The 16,658-nt window shown below is 45.1% G+C and overlaps 1 long non-coding RNA gene across 1 annotated transcript; it reads left to right on the top strand.

Annotated features, from left to right (window-relative positions):
- The first annotated feature begins 1,425 nt into the window (after positions 1-1,425).
- On the top strand, positions 1,426-9,728 carry LOC135385670 (uncharacterized). The gene is made up of 3 exons (XR_010420469.1): positions 1,426-1,529; positions 1,680-1,789; positions 9,070-9,728. It is a non-coding gene; the product is annotated as an uncharacterized LOC135385670 (long non-coding RNA).
- Positions 9,729-16,658: the final 6,930 nt, after the last annotated feature.

Here is a 16,658-nt window from a genome sequence, read left to right as displayed (position 1 = left end):
GCCGTACTCGCTCCAATGCGCACTTCCGTGCACGGGTTTCTGTTTTGCTAAGCTTTGATGTGCATTTTGATTTTCTATGTCTATATATACAGAATGTCTATGTATATATGCAGAATATATATGCAGAATAAAAGTTCAGAAGGCCACGAAGTAAATACAGTTATGAAGGAATGAAAGGCAAACAACGAAGGTAGGGGAAGTAAAAAACGGGGCGATTTATTACAATTTAAACTAATAGAAAGATATCTAGGGGTATGGTCAACGTTGCGGCGGAAGCTCCGCCTTCTTCGTGATATATATATAGAGAGAGAGAGCTCCGGCTATTTTTTTATCCTAATATACTGCACGGGCTTTGCACTGGGCTTTCAGTGGTGACTTAGCTCACCCTGACGGGAGGAATCACGTGTTACGTGACCTTCTGACGCCATCCGCTCAAACGTTGCCTGCCTGCGTACTGCTGATGAGGCCCAAGAAGGCCAAAACAGCTGTCCAGTACTGGCACGGCGACGTTTGACTTACAAACATATGTGGTATGTATATGCATATATGATATGTCTCTCTCTCTATATATATGCACTCGATGAAAAAAAGCTATGGAATGATGGTAATGGTGATGTGATAAAGAAACAAATGGGGGCTATGGAAAGGACGGAGATGCTTTCAGTTCGTATAAGCGACCGGACAATATTATTCCACTGTTGGACACGAATGTTTTAGTGAACACCAAAGCTTGGGAGCATAGTTCAACTTCTCTTCAACTTGTTGATCCTGTCCCCCACTGCATCCCATCCCAGCTTTCACTAGTGTATTTGCTTATTTCCATATATGCACGTAATTTTGTACGTTGTCTCTAGACTATACCGTGCCGTGGAGGATATGTCGATTCACCACGGCATGGTATAGGGAAGCGTACAAAATTACGTGCACGCACGTGGAACAAGTTGTAGAGGATAACAGTGTCGTTATTTATTGTCGTTATGCATGTGTCCTGTCTGTTCCATAACGAGTTCGGCAGAAAGGTCTGTGCTGAAAGGTATTGCGCGAGCATCCGTGAAGCGAGGAAGCAAATGGAAGAGAGTACATCTGCATCAACGTGTGCATCCGTTCGTATAGGTGGTGTTGAAACGGGCGCCACTTTACTTCAACAACTTCCTTTCACCTCCGTAACTATACTGCACGTAAAATTCGGTAATGCGTGTCATATGCAGTGACCCCTTTTAGAGACCTGTGAATTTCGCTGATTTGGAATGTTTTCGGCTGTTCCCGTTAAAGACGGTCAACACAAGACTCTCCTGGTATCTTGAGGCTCAACGTTCACTCGTGCTTCAGAATACATTAACGCCACTCCATAAAACGATCAAGTGTGAAACATCCGCCACGTGACATGAACACGTGACACGTCGGTGCGCGCCAGAATCCCCTCGCTCATAATAGCGCGTCGCTTCGTTCATGTTGCCGGAAGTCCTCATTCAGCGACAGCCGTGCTTTCAATCGCTCCGCATGCAGGCATGACGTTACCGACATGAATGGTGAGCTTTTAATGTGTTCTTCCTATATTGCGGAAGCCACTAACATGCACGCTACACAAGTGGGCGACACACGATTTGGTCAAGATGACGTATTTGTAATAACCAGTATCAGGCATTGATTCGTCTCTACAGGTTGTTTTCTGTTTTTAGTTCTTACAGATGATAAGATCTTGACTATAGCGGTTTTGCTGGCAGCTGCATGGACATCCCAAGCTGACCTTCTCGTAGGGGAACCCGCCTGCAGAGGCTGGTATCAGATTGTAAGTAGATTACCATTTGGTTAGATGACAATTCTCTCCGAACGGGACACGTTTTTTCAGCGTGGAACACGCTTACAAACATCACAAAACGCAATATAAGCGTCCCCAGCCGGCACAATGTACTGAAAGTCGAGTGCAATAGGGGTGGACGGGTAGGTGAAATACCTTGAACACACTCGTGAAACTAAAGAAGATTGATAAGACATATACCGTCCACCCCTATTGCACTCGACTTTCAGTACATTGTGCTGCTTGGGTCTCTGTTCCAGAAGAAGCACATATTATTGATATCGCGCAACGTTCAGTTCACGACCGCTCCTCTTCTCGTCTTCTTCTCCCCAGGAAGATGGCCGCGATCCGCTAGGGAGATTGGCCAGGGCTAATTCATTATATGACATGAGTGTGATAGTGACACTAAGGGCTAGAATGGGCCTCTCCTCAAAATGAACTGGTATTGAACGAGGTAGTTTTTTGCTTCTTCTCTAGTTCGCCGGTTAACTTTCTCTGACTGAACACGTGTAATTATAAGCGCGATATACTGGCTTAGTTATATTTTCCCAGTTTTTAATGCATCTTACATTTTGTGGAACCGGATTAATTGCAAGCCAAGTCTTAACAAAAGAGAAGCAGAATGGGATTCGATTGGATATTAAAAAATAATATGAAGATTGTGGAGCCGGCTACTCGAGCTTGTATACCGCTAAAGAGTGGTTAGCGCAGACCACCAGGGGATGGTGGGGATGATCATGTGGTGGCAGTAGGAACGCACAAGTAAAACATGATTGGAAAGAAATGGAGTACTTTTAGACCTTTGGGGGATTTTAGATGCTTTGCCACATCCATTAGTCCCTTTCAGGACTAAATACGCGGAAGTTTATGCGAAGTTTGGGGATTATTTGCAGTGATGGGAAGTAAATTTCAGGGATTGAGGTCAGAATAATTGCAATCTAGGGGAATTCATGCTGCGATTGCTCCCCTTCCCTTGAGTATGCTGTGAGGGCCTTCTTAATTATTTTATTCAACTGATTTCGTGTCGTGGGATAGCGAGGGGCTCGGCGGACTCGTCAAGCCTCTGTGCCGCTTGTGCCGCTCTGTGCCGCTTGTTTCACCTGCCCCACCCATCAGTGAATGGGTAAAATAAAGGTAAAATTTAGTTGAATTAATATTATATCGTACGCATCGGTCTCAGCATTGTTAGTGCGGGCAGTGAGACGATGAAGCAATGTCCTCTGCTCTCGTGAAATCGATTCCTTGCAGAAAACAAACACAATACAAGAAAAAAAAGAAGAAGAAGAAGAAAACGAAATAAGTATAAGGCACGCACGAGCACAAGGGAAAATGTCGAGAGATTCTCTCCTGCAGAGCTTGATGCGACCACGTGTCTTGCGTCACCGGCTCAAGCAAGTAAGGTACACGAGGCGAATCGCAGGTGTTGAAAGGAGGTGAAACGAAAAGCGCGTCCCGTGTACAAAGAAGCTTTTTGAAATACGGCCGTGACGAGGCACACGAGCTCTGTTCCTCGCATACCTATGATGTCTGGCAGATTGACAAAGTGTGACATGCAGCGCGGATATGCCAATAACTGCAGTTTCGAATGCACCGAGTATGACTTTGTTTTCGGCCGCGAAAACTGTTCCGCTGTGCACGGTACACAAATCTTGGTTTGTGACTCTTGACGAGCACATTGTAAAGAGTGAGTTTCAGAATGTTTTGATTAGCACAATTTTTCTACAAGTAAATTTCAGCTTTGTTTAAAATTTCTCGACACAGTCAATAAATATTTGAACGCACTCGTGATCGGTCTGCGACTTTACGTGATTCGTGTAAGCTGTTTGTGTACCATGATGAAGTCTGTGACGTCACACATTTGGCCCTCCTTCAAGGACGGGGACTATATAAATCTGGTTTGTGAAAGATACTCTGGAATTGCTTTACGATTTCGCTTCACTGGCACGAAGCAGAGGATGACATGCATGGGCCGAAGCAAATCATGATTCGCGTGGGCTAGTCTTAGATTAAATTTTTTTTTTTCGTGCCCCACTTAAAACTAACTTAAAACGTGCGTCTGAGAGGTGAACGGAAGCTCGTCGAAACACTACGATTATGATCGCCTGGAATTTAGAGCGTAATTGAAGGCGGCAAATTTGCAGTCAATGCACGTCCGTAAGAAGTCTACACTGATTTATTTTGCTTTACACCGAGACGATACGTTTTCTTTATTCATATTATTATCTGATCAATCAGACATTAGAGAGTTTTAGTGCATCGTACGCTATGGCCTTTGCATACGTAAGGAATAGTGTGGTGGTTCTGCGCAATGCGCGAAGCTCTCTTTATGTTTTGCGCGTGCGCAGAACTACCAACGCTATCCCTTACGTACGCAAAGACGATAGCGTACGATGTACTAAAACTCTCTATTATCGTGCACTTCTCCGGCTGTCTGTTCGGATATTACAGACCAAGGTCGCGAACAACAACAACACCCAAGCAGTACAATGTACTAAAAGTCGAGTGCAATAGGGGTGGACGGGTAGGTGGAAGGCCTTGAACATGCTTGCGAAACTAAAGAACATTGATAAGACACATACCGTCCACCCCTATTGCACTCGACTTTCAGTACATTGTGCTGCTTGGGCATTATTGCGAGATGATGACTGGGGAGTTTCATCGCCAGTGGCGATACTCTACCCCATTGCTGGTGGTGATGCGGGGAATGAAATAATGAGCCCCTTCACAATAAGGATCTAAGTCCTATGGTATCCAGAAAGGTGAAGAGAGCTTTGAGGGCAGAGCGTTGGTGGGCTGATAGCTGTATGTGCGTGGAATACTGCACAGTATGCGTCGGTGCTGCCTTTGGCCAGGCCTGTAGGCGGGGAGACCGGATATGGTTGGCACAAATTTTGCACGATATTTTTCTGTGCGTAAAAAACGTGCACGTTTTGAACCCTTATGCTACTGTGTATAGAACGAGGTGAATCCCTTCGGAAGGCAGGAAAAAAATACACATATTCGAAGTACACATTTCCCCCGCTTTTTTACTACGACAAACTGTTTTAATGCCAAAAGCCCATACCACCTACGATGTGCCAATATGGTGCACCTTCAGGGTAGGATGATACAAGAGGTGGGGAAGGTTATCACGCAAGAAGCGATTATGATGGTAAACAGGGAAGATTCAGAAACCCTTTAAGTAAATGTTATCATTGTGTGGTTGTGGCCTTTGATGCACTGCCACAGTGTGGGTGATGTGACTTAATAGAGCATGAGCAAAAGCAGCTTCATAGATCATGATCGTCCTTAGTCATCCTTATATTTGCGGCGGTTAGAACAAACATTGTATAGGTGCCGCAAGAAGCTCATGTTTTTTGGGTCACACCTTGCAGCTTTTGCACAGAAGCCACATTTCGCTCGGTGCGCTCCGAGATCAAGTTCCACAGCAGACGAGGCAGCACTATAGTCGATATTAACGCCCTCTACAGGGATTTTTGGGTGCCAATAGATTGAATTGAATTGAATTGAACATTGGATGTTCTTGTAACAGATTCTTCCGGAGCGTATAGACGTCTTCGTGCCTTTGATGCTGCTCCTGCATTTCCATTTGCGACGGTTTCCATTTAAGGCAGACATTGTTCTTTCTCTCATGCAAATTTAGAAAAGACCGGGAACGTGGGGAAATAGTCGTATACATATTCCCTTACGCCTTCTGATGAATTTGCCCTTGTTCGGCTGCCAATAGACTCACCATTGAAAAAGCGGGATAAAAGAGCTTTCTCGTCATCATAAAGCACGAAGGGTGCCGGCGGCAGACACAGCTGCAAGCACGGTATAGCTAGGGTATGTCGCTCGCTCAACGCGACAGTCAAATCAGCGATCACAAATTTCAGCGATTTCATTCATTCATTTTAGCGATCACAAATCAATACTACACACTTTCATCCGGCCTCATTTCACCACACGCACAGCTGACGCTGAATTTCGCGTTACACGAGACCGTCCTCTAATTTTTTTCATATCCTGTCCGCGCGCACCCAGGCAGCACAATGTACTGAAAGTCGAGTGCAAGAGGGGTGGACGGTAATGTGAAAGTCCTTGAACACACTCCTGAAACTAAAGAAGATCGATAAGACACATACCGTCCACCCCTATTGCACTCGACATTCAGTACATTGTGCTGCTTGGGCAGAAGCCACCGAATTACTGATACTTCTATCAGCATGCATATCTATATCGATGTAATATCAATATCTATATCGATGTGAATATCGATATTTTTATCGATAAATATCGATATTTTTATCGATAAATATCGCTTTTAAAAGTATCCATAACATCGCAGGCATAAAATATAGATAATATCGGTAAGAATATCGATATCGTTCCATCCCTGCATGGTTGGGAGTCTTATATATATGAAGCCAGTTTAATCTTAGATGAGGGGGAATGCATTAGCAGACCATCAATAGAGTACAATGATAAAGATACGCAAGTTTAAAAATAAATCAACGTCAAGGTGAACCGTGAATCTTCTGGGAGGTTCTGCCGACTGTGAGGACAACGGTATAAATAGATAGTTGTGGAATAAAATTCATTTGGTGGAAGTACAGTGCTGTGTACGTGTTGTGTCTGCTTTCGATTGATTTTTAAAAGAAAAAAATGGAGATGTTAGTCTGTTTTTATTTGTCCCAACACTGGGGTTTTAGGGATTTTATCATATTCTAATGATGTTCTTCAATATGCGGAAAGGAGAAGACCCAGGAGAAGAAAGATTCGGGAGATTTGAAAATTCACTTTCAGTGCACGGGGAAGCAAGCATGTGTTAATAATTTTAGCGCCTCGATCAAAACGGCTTATTGCGACGTCCACGGATAACTCCATCAAGAAATACCTCACTTTGGTAACATGGCATCATGCGTTCGCAGAGTGCGCAGGGATATGAGGTTTGTGTCAACCAGGCCCAGTCCCCCATATCTTGAGTACTGTATATTCAAAATACTATATTTTGAGTACGTTTGTTGGTATTTTAGTATCTTATACTCGGCACCTACTTTTCCCGAAGAGTACTGTAATCTATTTCGCATGCTTTTCTCCATTCGACATTTTCTACTCAATACTAAAATTATTGTCTGTTAGTTTTAAATCACGTACCGTTTCACAACTTCTTTCCGCGGCCTTTTCATTCCGCTTTGACCTTTCTTGCGGAATCAATTTTCTGTATTCTGATCTCAAGTTTGACCTTTAATTTCCTTACTGTGAATTTTCTCTTGAATGCTTTATCCCACGACAATTGAAAGGTTCTTCCACATAGGAGGTCGGGGTATGTGGTCATATTATATAAAAAATGTTCCGTTTCTATATTAGAGAAACGCTCGCCACCTCTGTAGCCAGGCCAATCCCAGTAGATTCCGTTCTTTCACATATTGGCATGGCAGAAAACAGAATGAAACCTAAGAAGGAGGTACCCTTTCCGAGTCGTTTTCTTTCTGAACACAACTCACAAGTTACCAGCTAGTGTATGCTATGTTTGCAAAAGAGGGTTATTTTTCAGAGAAAGAGAGCAGACGAACTTTATCAAATGCAACTCCTACTTGTCTATAAAGCCTACTTTAATAATAATAATAATACAGAAAGAAAGAAAGAAGAACAGTAAACAGTTGGATGACGGACATACTGGTTTGGTTTTCGACAAAAATAAAAATAGAGTATGTGCCGGTGGCACTCAACTGTCTTATACCCCTGTCACACGGGCATTTCGATCCTTCTCGAATCCGATCTGCATCGAACTTCCCGAGCACGCTCGAGTTTTGACGCTTCTACACGGCCACTTTCAATGCGCATTGAATGGTTGACCTGTGCAAATGAATAAACGGAACTCATTAATTTCGCGTTTCCTATATAACAGCGATATTAGTGGTAATTTATCGTATACCGATGTAAGCATCATTTGTAGCTTCGCGCGCATGTCCGTCTTAAGTTATGACAGTTCACCGGGGTCGAGGATGCAAATGGCGGCCGTCGAGCCGTCTTGAAATTCTCAATCCTGTTATGGGAACTGTCTTGAGTCAAGCAGGATCAAAGTTCGATCCTGCTTGGAAGCGGCCGTATAGCACCATCCGATCTGCATTGGGTTCAAGCAGGTTCGGTCGAGCAGGATCGAAAATGCCCGTGTGACAGGGGTATTATATACTTTTTCGAAGTATTTACTATACTCTACTCCAATTACTTTCACTCTTAATTAGATTAATATTCTTAGATTAAGATCTTAATTAGATTCTGCGTCCAGTAATTGATTTCGAACACGTTTTTAACATCTCCGACCCAGGCAAGTAAGTTTTGATAACTAAAAGGGGCATATAGGTTTCTGCACCAATGATCTCCTATTGAACGAAATATTCGACGAAGGAACGAATGAGAAAAGAAGCAGAAAGAACATTTCTTTTTCTTCTTCTTCTTCTTTTGAGCACCAGGTATGGTTACTGAGGAGAGCTGTGGTCTCTCACTTGGACTAGTCCGTGATAAATGGTGAAATCGAGCTTATACCAACGCCTCGTTCCAAAAGCAGCCTTTCTGGACAAGGTAGGACTTCGGTCCTCACTGTGATGTTCATCATTATATTTTTCACCAAATTATCGCAGGATATGTGGTCCAGTATTTCCCTCGTCAACGAGAAACCCTACCCAATAAACATTATTCGACATTCAACATTTTTGAAATGGGGTAGGTTCCTGCACTCAACGCAGGGAAACATCCCACATCATCATCATCATCTATGTTGTTGTTGTTGTTGTCGTCGTACATATTCTTGTCGTTGTTCTTGGGACGAACTGGATAGATCACGTAAGATGTAATGTAATCGACGCGTTGCGTTGAATTATTTGCTATAAAAATATGACAGTCATTGCGCTGTTTGCGGCTAAAGAAAAAGTTTTTCAGAAATATTCAAAGTCACCGGAATTTCGTACCGGCGAGTGTCTTCAGGGACTTGAAAGAAAGTCTTTCTCGTGCAATACTTAGGAGCCTGATTCAGGTTCTAAGAAATGGCATTGTTAAAACTGAAAGGATGTCGGCTAGCTGGTAAATAGGCATCTTAGTAGAAACCCTGAGCTTGAGGACCAAAATACAGAGACGACACGACACAGGGCTTATGGTTCAATTGCTGGTTTTTGACCCCTGTGTCGTATCGTTTCTGTATTTTGGTCCTCGAGCTCAAGGTTTCTACTAAGATGGCGTTGTGTATTACGTTTCACTCTGTTCGCTGAAAGCAAATACTGTGTTTCATGTAGTGCGGCGGCCATTACGACTTTCCATGCTGCAGATCGCTGCAGTGCTGGAACCGACGATGCATCTTCCGGAACGAAGACCGGCAAGGATACGACTACTACAGTGACGACGGTGTCTTTCCGCCTGGGGACTACATGCGCTATCGCCCGATATACCCAGTCAACTTCCGCCCTTGATGTATCAACGTCACACAATAATTGGCCGAGAATAGCAACGTGTATATGGTGCAGACTGTGCTGACATGATTAATTTCCTGTCTGTGTAACGCGCAGACGGATTTTTGGCACACGTAAGGTGCATGCATGGATTACGAAAGTAGTTCGTGTTGTCAGACATCGTATTTGAAAAAAATCGTCTGCTATAGAGGTTATATCGTATTCAAGAGCTGTGCCCTGGGTAAACAAGGTAATGGGTAACGCAAGAGCATCGTTCTCAGACCAGGACGACCTAATAACCCGGGAAAAGTGAAACGGAAAATATGTGATATCGCTTTCGAACATCTACGATATGTGACAATAAAGTTGTTTTGCCTCCAGATAAAATCTTGTCAAAGGAATATGTCTGAAATTGAACGCGGCGTTCACAATGTGGCGAAGCCTTTCTACACGAACACTTGATCCAAGGTAAATCGAATTTTTCAAAATAAAGTACAGCCCACGGACGATGTGGTTTGCTATTTTCTTGCTCATTGCTCATTGGGTCACGCCAATCGTAGTTGACAGTTCCCAAATCAACTCCCGCAGACACCGAGCAGCACTCATCGACTTTCACACGCGAAGCACAACGCCCAAAGTGCGGACCACCGGCAACGGTCGCAAGAAAAGCTCTGCAATCACCCTCCCACCATCAATTAGTCACGATTACTCAAAGTATATTAATGAGCCCGTCACTCTAATACCTTCACGCTTCCACGGGTTTACGTGGTCCTGAACTGAGCCATCCTGCCAAAATCCGACACGTTTAATTTTGACAAACGAGCTGCCTTCCGGAAACTCTGCTGGAGACATTGTTTCGTCTCAACCAGGGCCGTTTCTGCTAATTCAGTATCGATATCAGCGCATCCTATTGTCGACGAGTGCAGCACCCAGGGTGCTTTCTTCGGGCCGTCGGGGGAACCACCCAGGTAGGTGAAGACATTGTTGTCCCCCGTCAGGTGCGCTCGCCTTGCCATTACGCCTCTGTTACGGATAATTGGCCTTTTCTAGCTCTTCTTGGCACATGGTCGTGAAATGAACTGAGAAGATAACAGCGCTGCGAGAGACAGGGGAGGTAAGTCACGCGAACTCGTGAGGGAGTGTGAGGCTCGTGGCAAGTTTTTTTCTGTCTGCCCATTGTCGCCGTGCTGGCGGTTTCGCTGCTGCTTGTGAGGTCTTCTCGTGAATGATGACTTTTATGTCCTCGTAAATGAAAGAACGTATCTGCTTCATCGTTTAAAAGAGTGACGTAATGCTGGAAGCCTCTGGAAGCCGCTGCCGAAAGTTGTTCGGTCCTCTTTTTCGGGAATTCGCTACGGAAGGCTGCGTAAGGTTAAAACAGAAAAGACAGAAGCACGACCAGATGATCGAGACGGGCAGCACACGGGCCGTGAACTGAGCTATCGGAGGAAATTCCTTTTTGAGGATTCATTCGGTGAACTAGAAAGGCGAAAGACTTCCGTTGCTCGGATTGACAAGCGCCAGTCGCGAACATGCAAAGGAATTGCAATATTAATGGCTTGGTACGTCTTTCTAAGAGAGTACTAGCTCCCGTGGCATAGTGGCTAAGATGATCGCTTTTCAGGCCGAGACTGGAAGGTGACACGGGTTCAATCCTGTTACCGGCTGTGCTGTCTGAGGTTTTCCCTTGGTGTTCCGAAGACTTTCCAGACGAATGTCGGCACAGTTCCCCCTGAAGTCGGCCCAGGGAGCACATTAGCCCCCTGTTCCCCACTCCTTCCTGCTGTCCTCTCTCCATCTGTCCACGTCTGTACGCCGCTCATAGCCACAGTTGCTTCGCGGCGCTAACACTGAATCTAAAAAAATTCCAAGAGAGCCAACCAACATGCAGCGAGTTCACTGCTTCGTAACAACACGGGCTCGTAACACATTGCTGAAGATCATGTGGAGCACCAAGTAGATTTGATGGTACGCAACTAATGGGAAAGTAACATAACAAAACCTTCCGAGACCTCAGTCGTCTGCTACTGCAGTTTGGAGACGTCTCTCTCGACTCCCTCCTTTTTCCCAAACGGAGCGTGAAGGCGCGTCTAATTATGGACTCCATTCATTGCCCACGAAGGCGGAAAGTACACAAAAGAGAAAAGGGCGTGAGGCACACTCCATGCAAGAGTCACAATGCTGCCCAGCATGAGGTCGCCGTTATGGAGAATACGAAGCCTTACGTTTCTTTTCCTTTTCATGCGAGCTTCTCAAAGCCAGGCCTTGATCTACACCAATTACCCTATACCGACAGTCGAGGCTCTTTTACGTAACTTTTAGAGGTAGACGAAGGCCCCCTGCCTTCGTCCATCATTCCATCCTTTGATCCGCAGCCTATACCTGATGACAATACCGTCGTGACGGCGCGTGAGCCATGCGTGCCCGACGTGTCGAATGGCGCATAAAGACGTTTAAGTTGCCCGTTATGCATTGACGGTCCTGCCACACGTACGGCACACGTAAACGAACCATCTGTCACGCAATCTCAATGAAGCGCCAATCGCCAACAGGGGAGGAGCTGAGGGTTCGTGTATGGTCATGTTGCCTCCAAACCCGCTAAATAAAATCGAGCCGAAACCGCACCTGTAGAACTGGTGACAGCTGTCCCCCTTGTTCGCTTGCACTTCACGCCCGCTAAAGTAGAAGAATCCCACCCTTTCTCCTTGCGGGGGATAAACAGAAAGGGGGAAACCCGTGAAAGTAGGGATGACGAAATTGTTGCGTAGTTTCGGCTTTCTTTTCCACTTTGTCCCCACCACCGTGCCCCCGACTTGACACGAACCCTTGCGTGGAGGCATTGTGCGTTCGCTGAAAGGGATCTGTGACAAGCCGAAGTCGGCGATTCTTTTGGGAGCACCTGTCCGTTATTCCAAAACCACGAAGTTTTAGTGAACTGTTCGAGTCACGACGGCGTTTACGGTTCGGATTAGTCTTCCGGATCCGTGCTGCTGAAACGGGTAAAAAATGAGGCTCTTCGTTTGCTTCGAGAGTTACGCCTTGACGAGTTATTCTTTCCTTTCTTGTGTGCGACTGCGTACGACGCCTATACTTTCCGTGCTACAGCTGTATGTTTTGTCTGTGCCAGCTTACACGCCGAGGTACATGTTAGCTGTTTCGCCTTGTTGGGTAGAATTCCAAGCCGCTTCTCGTGAGATGCGAAGATATGTTTGCGTACACGGGTCACTAAGGTCATCAGCGTGTTGTGCTTACTTACGTATTACGAACAAAGAGCAAACGTCGAAAAGCAGTAAATCCAACGGTACGTTTAAGGTTAGATCAAAGCAAAAGCCTCAGTCCGGGAGCCGCCAACAGAGACTGAACGTGAGACGTCTAAAAAACATGGTGGGAAAAGTGAATGCAAGAATAATTGTATGCTGTGACTGGGACGTTGTGCCTAACATACCTCGGCCGCGCCTACATCGAAATAGGATTTTGTTCGATATAGTACAACAGAATCAACAACCACCGTGACAAATCTGTGCGCAAATCCTCTGGGTGCGTAAGACCCGATGAATCGACGGCAACGATAAATATACCACTACAAGTTGACAACAGAGTACCAATGCTCCAATACCAATAACAAAGATGGAACTACAGCAGTCTTTGATGTGCACCACGGCACCACACGGTGTATAAAGCACTACAGCAGTCACTGTAGACCCTTGAGAGGAAAGTCGAAAAAAAAAAAGGGGGGGGGGGCTCTTTTCTTTGGAGAGGTCCGCGAGGCATTGGGAGAATCTACTTTGGTGATTTTGGCGATGTTAATAGTGTAAACGAGTTGGTGACTCTGACTGGTAAGTTGCGCAGCACTATATGACAGTTCTGAAACAACTGGAGAACCTCTCGCAGACGACGTTGACTGCCGATCGAGTATGTTTTAGAACGTTGGAATGAAATTGGTGGAGGAGCCATAGACGTCGAAGGTTACTCTGTAGACTTTCTGTCTCTATGTCTTCTGATACGATGTGCCAAAACATTACATTCAATTTCGTAAGTGCCAGCCACGTAAGCTGTCAGAAAGCCGTAATAATACGTATTTTTTGTTTATTTGCATTTGCATTATACTGCTCGTTACGAGCATGATCGTGAACAGGATGATGCCGTTGACTTAGGTTTCAATCATAAATATCTTCGGAAGAAACTAGAACTGTATGGATCGCGTATGTCGTCATTGGTTACTTGCCTACTGTTTTCTTTTTTTCTTCTTCTCTCGTTTTCATTGGTACGTTGTCGACCTGCTTCCATACTTTGGCATACCACATCAGTGTCGCGTTTCAACCTGACCGCAAATATATAAAGGAGGCTTTCATGTTAAATGCAAGTTCTTCACGAGATGTCTTTACTCGTACAGCAATACATATGCTGGTTTCATTTTTAGGAACAGCTGTTGTCGCGTGACATGTCTTTCAATTACGAATTCTCCCGAATTCCGTTGACATTCCTCCTCTGTCTAGCGCCATGGAATTTCGCGTATGTTATAACTTGTATGTAATTATAAATCATCAGATCTCTTCCATTTAATCCGTCAGCCTCGCATATTATTTAGGGTTCTCATTTGCCAGGTTCTTTTCTTGTTTTCTTTTCGGCGATACAAGTTCACTTCAAACAGATCTACCTCATCGATGGTTTATACCACGCAGGAAATCTCCTTCACGCTTTCCCATGCATCGACCGGGCCTCCCGACGCCATTTTTGTGTCGCATGTCATGCACAAAATCCCACCAGGCACTAAAATATGAGAACGCTGGAAACGTACACACATTACTGGGAGGCTCACTTTTTACGTTCATCCGAGAGAAATGAAAAGAAAAAAAAAAGAACAAGGACATCTCGCAACAGCTGCCAGAACCGCGCGTGAAAATCTCGCGATCGCGCGACGTGCAGACATACCATCCAGGAGCGCTTGATGGACAACTCGGCGTCTTTCCGACCCACTCCGTACCAGATGTAGGCGTGCACTTTACACGACTCCGCGTCACCCACGGCTATCTTTATTGGCAGACCACCACAGGGTAGCATGACGAACGACCCCATTTACGGTTTCCGGACGTGCTCGCCGACGTACTCCTATCGTTGCAGAGGGCGCCGCGACGCCGGTACGCTCGATGTTTCCGCAGGTCCAAGTCTCCATTTCCGGTAAATGCACGCAACGCCATATCTACAGTGCGGCGCAGGCTGTTCTTGCATCTATAGTATCGTCACGGCGGTGGTGGTCACTGGAAACTGCGTGTGGTTTGTGGCTTCTGGTTGGGCCATTCGTAGGAAGCCTGACTGTCCTTTTGACGCGTTGGAGCAGTCGCGATACGTGACTTGGCGCCATAGCGGCGTAGCCTAGGATTGGATTGGACTTCGAAAAAGAAAAAGAAGAAGAAACGGCGTAGCCTAAACTGATATGCAGTACTGTAGCATAACGAAGGGTAAGGCGACTCGCATTGATGAATCAACGTAACAAGGTGCCCGCTTAATACGAAGAAACATGTTTTTTTTCTTGTTCTCTCTTTTTTTTTTTACCGTGTGCTGGCACGAGGTATATTTTGTCGACTTTAAATTAGAATAGTCACGGGATTCTCTTATTTCTCATGCGCCAGAAGGAAGCCTTTCGTTCCATGCCTTGCGGAGCAGACGACGCAACTCAAGCACCCTAAACTCATGAGATTATACTGACTTCTCAGCACAGCTGTAGTTGTTCAGCTTGCGCCGCTTCGAATAAGTCGTAGTGAGCTGCCTCTTGCAAGGCCGCGTCGAACACCGACATTTTGATTGTGTAGTCTTCCGGAAACGTAAACAACTGTGCAGCAAACCTCTGTTCAAATAAAGAGGAAGTTGTACGAATTTTTCCCATCGCTATCTGGTTGGATTGTTCTGACAACTGATTTCAGTCAGTGTGAGTAAAAAGCATTCTGCTTTATCACCCTTGTTTTCACTTTTCGATTTTTCGTTGCTTCTGAATCCGAAATTAGAGCTGTGTCAAGCCGCTTTTAGCAGCTTTTTGTCCTGGGTACTACACTGTACACTCAGTGACAAATGAAGTGATAACAAAGAGAGAAAGAATGAAAGAAATGAACGAAAGAGTGAACTCTTCATGGTGACGACACGAAGGTGATGCTCTCGCACAGCCGGTCACTTTCTGCAGTACGTCATATGCGCCATATACCAAAACCACCTACATAGAGAAAGCCCGTGCATTGCCTCCTCTCCCTCTTTCAATTAAGAGTCAGAGTTCGTCTGCTACTGCGATTCACAGTTCTGCGAATTCAAGAACCCGCAAACGATTGCAGCTCACCTAGAACCTGCAGACCTAATATTTACACAAAAAATGCAAGACGCTTTCCAGAGAATCAATTTTGAGAAAGGTTGGGACCGTTGTGCGTTTATTTCCAAGTTTTCCCATTTAGTACGCGAGGACGTTCAATCACAACTCGCAGACGACGGTGGTTCGCCTGCATGGCCACGACCGCTGAAAGCAAGTTCGTAATTGGCTACCGTCTTTGAAAACACGATCCTCATTGGCTGACTCTTAATTGTTACGTCACGAGACGAGCAAGCAGGCTATCTCTATCTAGGTGGTGTTGCACATACACGATGGCGAACGTAATACAAGGTCTTTGAAACAGCTTCAGGGAAAATTTGGCGACACTACGGAAAACCAGCGTGCCGTGAAGAATATAGAGCAAAAAGTTGTTTTCCCAAAGAGGAACAATATCTACCCTCTTGCCGCTGATAGCCTCATTGTTGGTAGCAAAATAGTGCATGCCCATGGGACAGGTAACTGAAGTGAAGTGCTCTGTTTTATAGCTTTGGAAACAACGGTGCCAAACTGAAAACGTTAGATATTCTCGAGATAAAACGTTTCTCGAAAACTTTTAATATGAAATGCAACGCCTTCCCGAACAGAAAGTGCAAATTGGGTGTACGAAGTAAGTCGAGCGCAAAATACGTAAAGCTGGCTTTGCCTCATTATACCTCAACAGGTGGGGAAGAGAGCTTTACAGGCACAGCTCCAGTTGTGCACTGCTATATTGTACCAACGGCATTTTTGCCAGTGCATAGGGACTGTAACTGTAGGAAGTCGTACGTCTGTGTCAAAATTTTGACAACTTTTGCGCCGATAATCCACTGAGGCTTTCAAGTTCTGTTTGTGGTATGTGAATCATTGAGAGGATGAAAATGAAGATCATGCGAGGGCTATGCGAGGTTTGTTTCCCGGATGTGTAAACACACACATATGACATAACACATAATATATATACGGGGAAAAACATATAAACATGTGAACTCGAAATTTTCGTTCTTTGATACCTGTCTGTTCGGCGTAAATCATGCAATGTTGACTTCCTATGGGAGATAACAAATTATTCTCATGTATCACGATACACCGCTTCTTCTGTCAACGA

This window comes from Ornithodoros turicata, chromosome 2 (genome assembly GCF_037126465.1).
Source record: "Ornithodoros turicata isolate Travis chromosome 2, ASM3712646v1, whole genome shotgun sequence".
NCBI classification, from domain to species: domain Eukaryota; kingdom Metazoa; phylum Arthropoda; class Arachnida; order Ixodida; family Argasidae; genus Ornithodoros; species Ornithodoros turicata.
The sequence above is the reverse complement of the archived record's forward strand: the minus strand, read 5'-3'. Positions and strand labels throughout refer to the sequence as shown.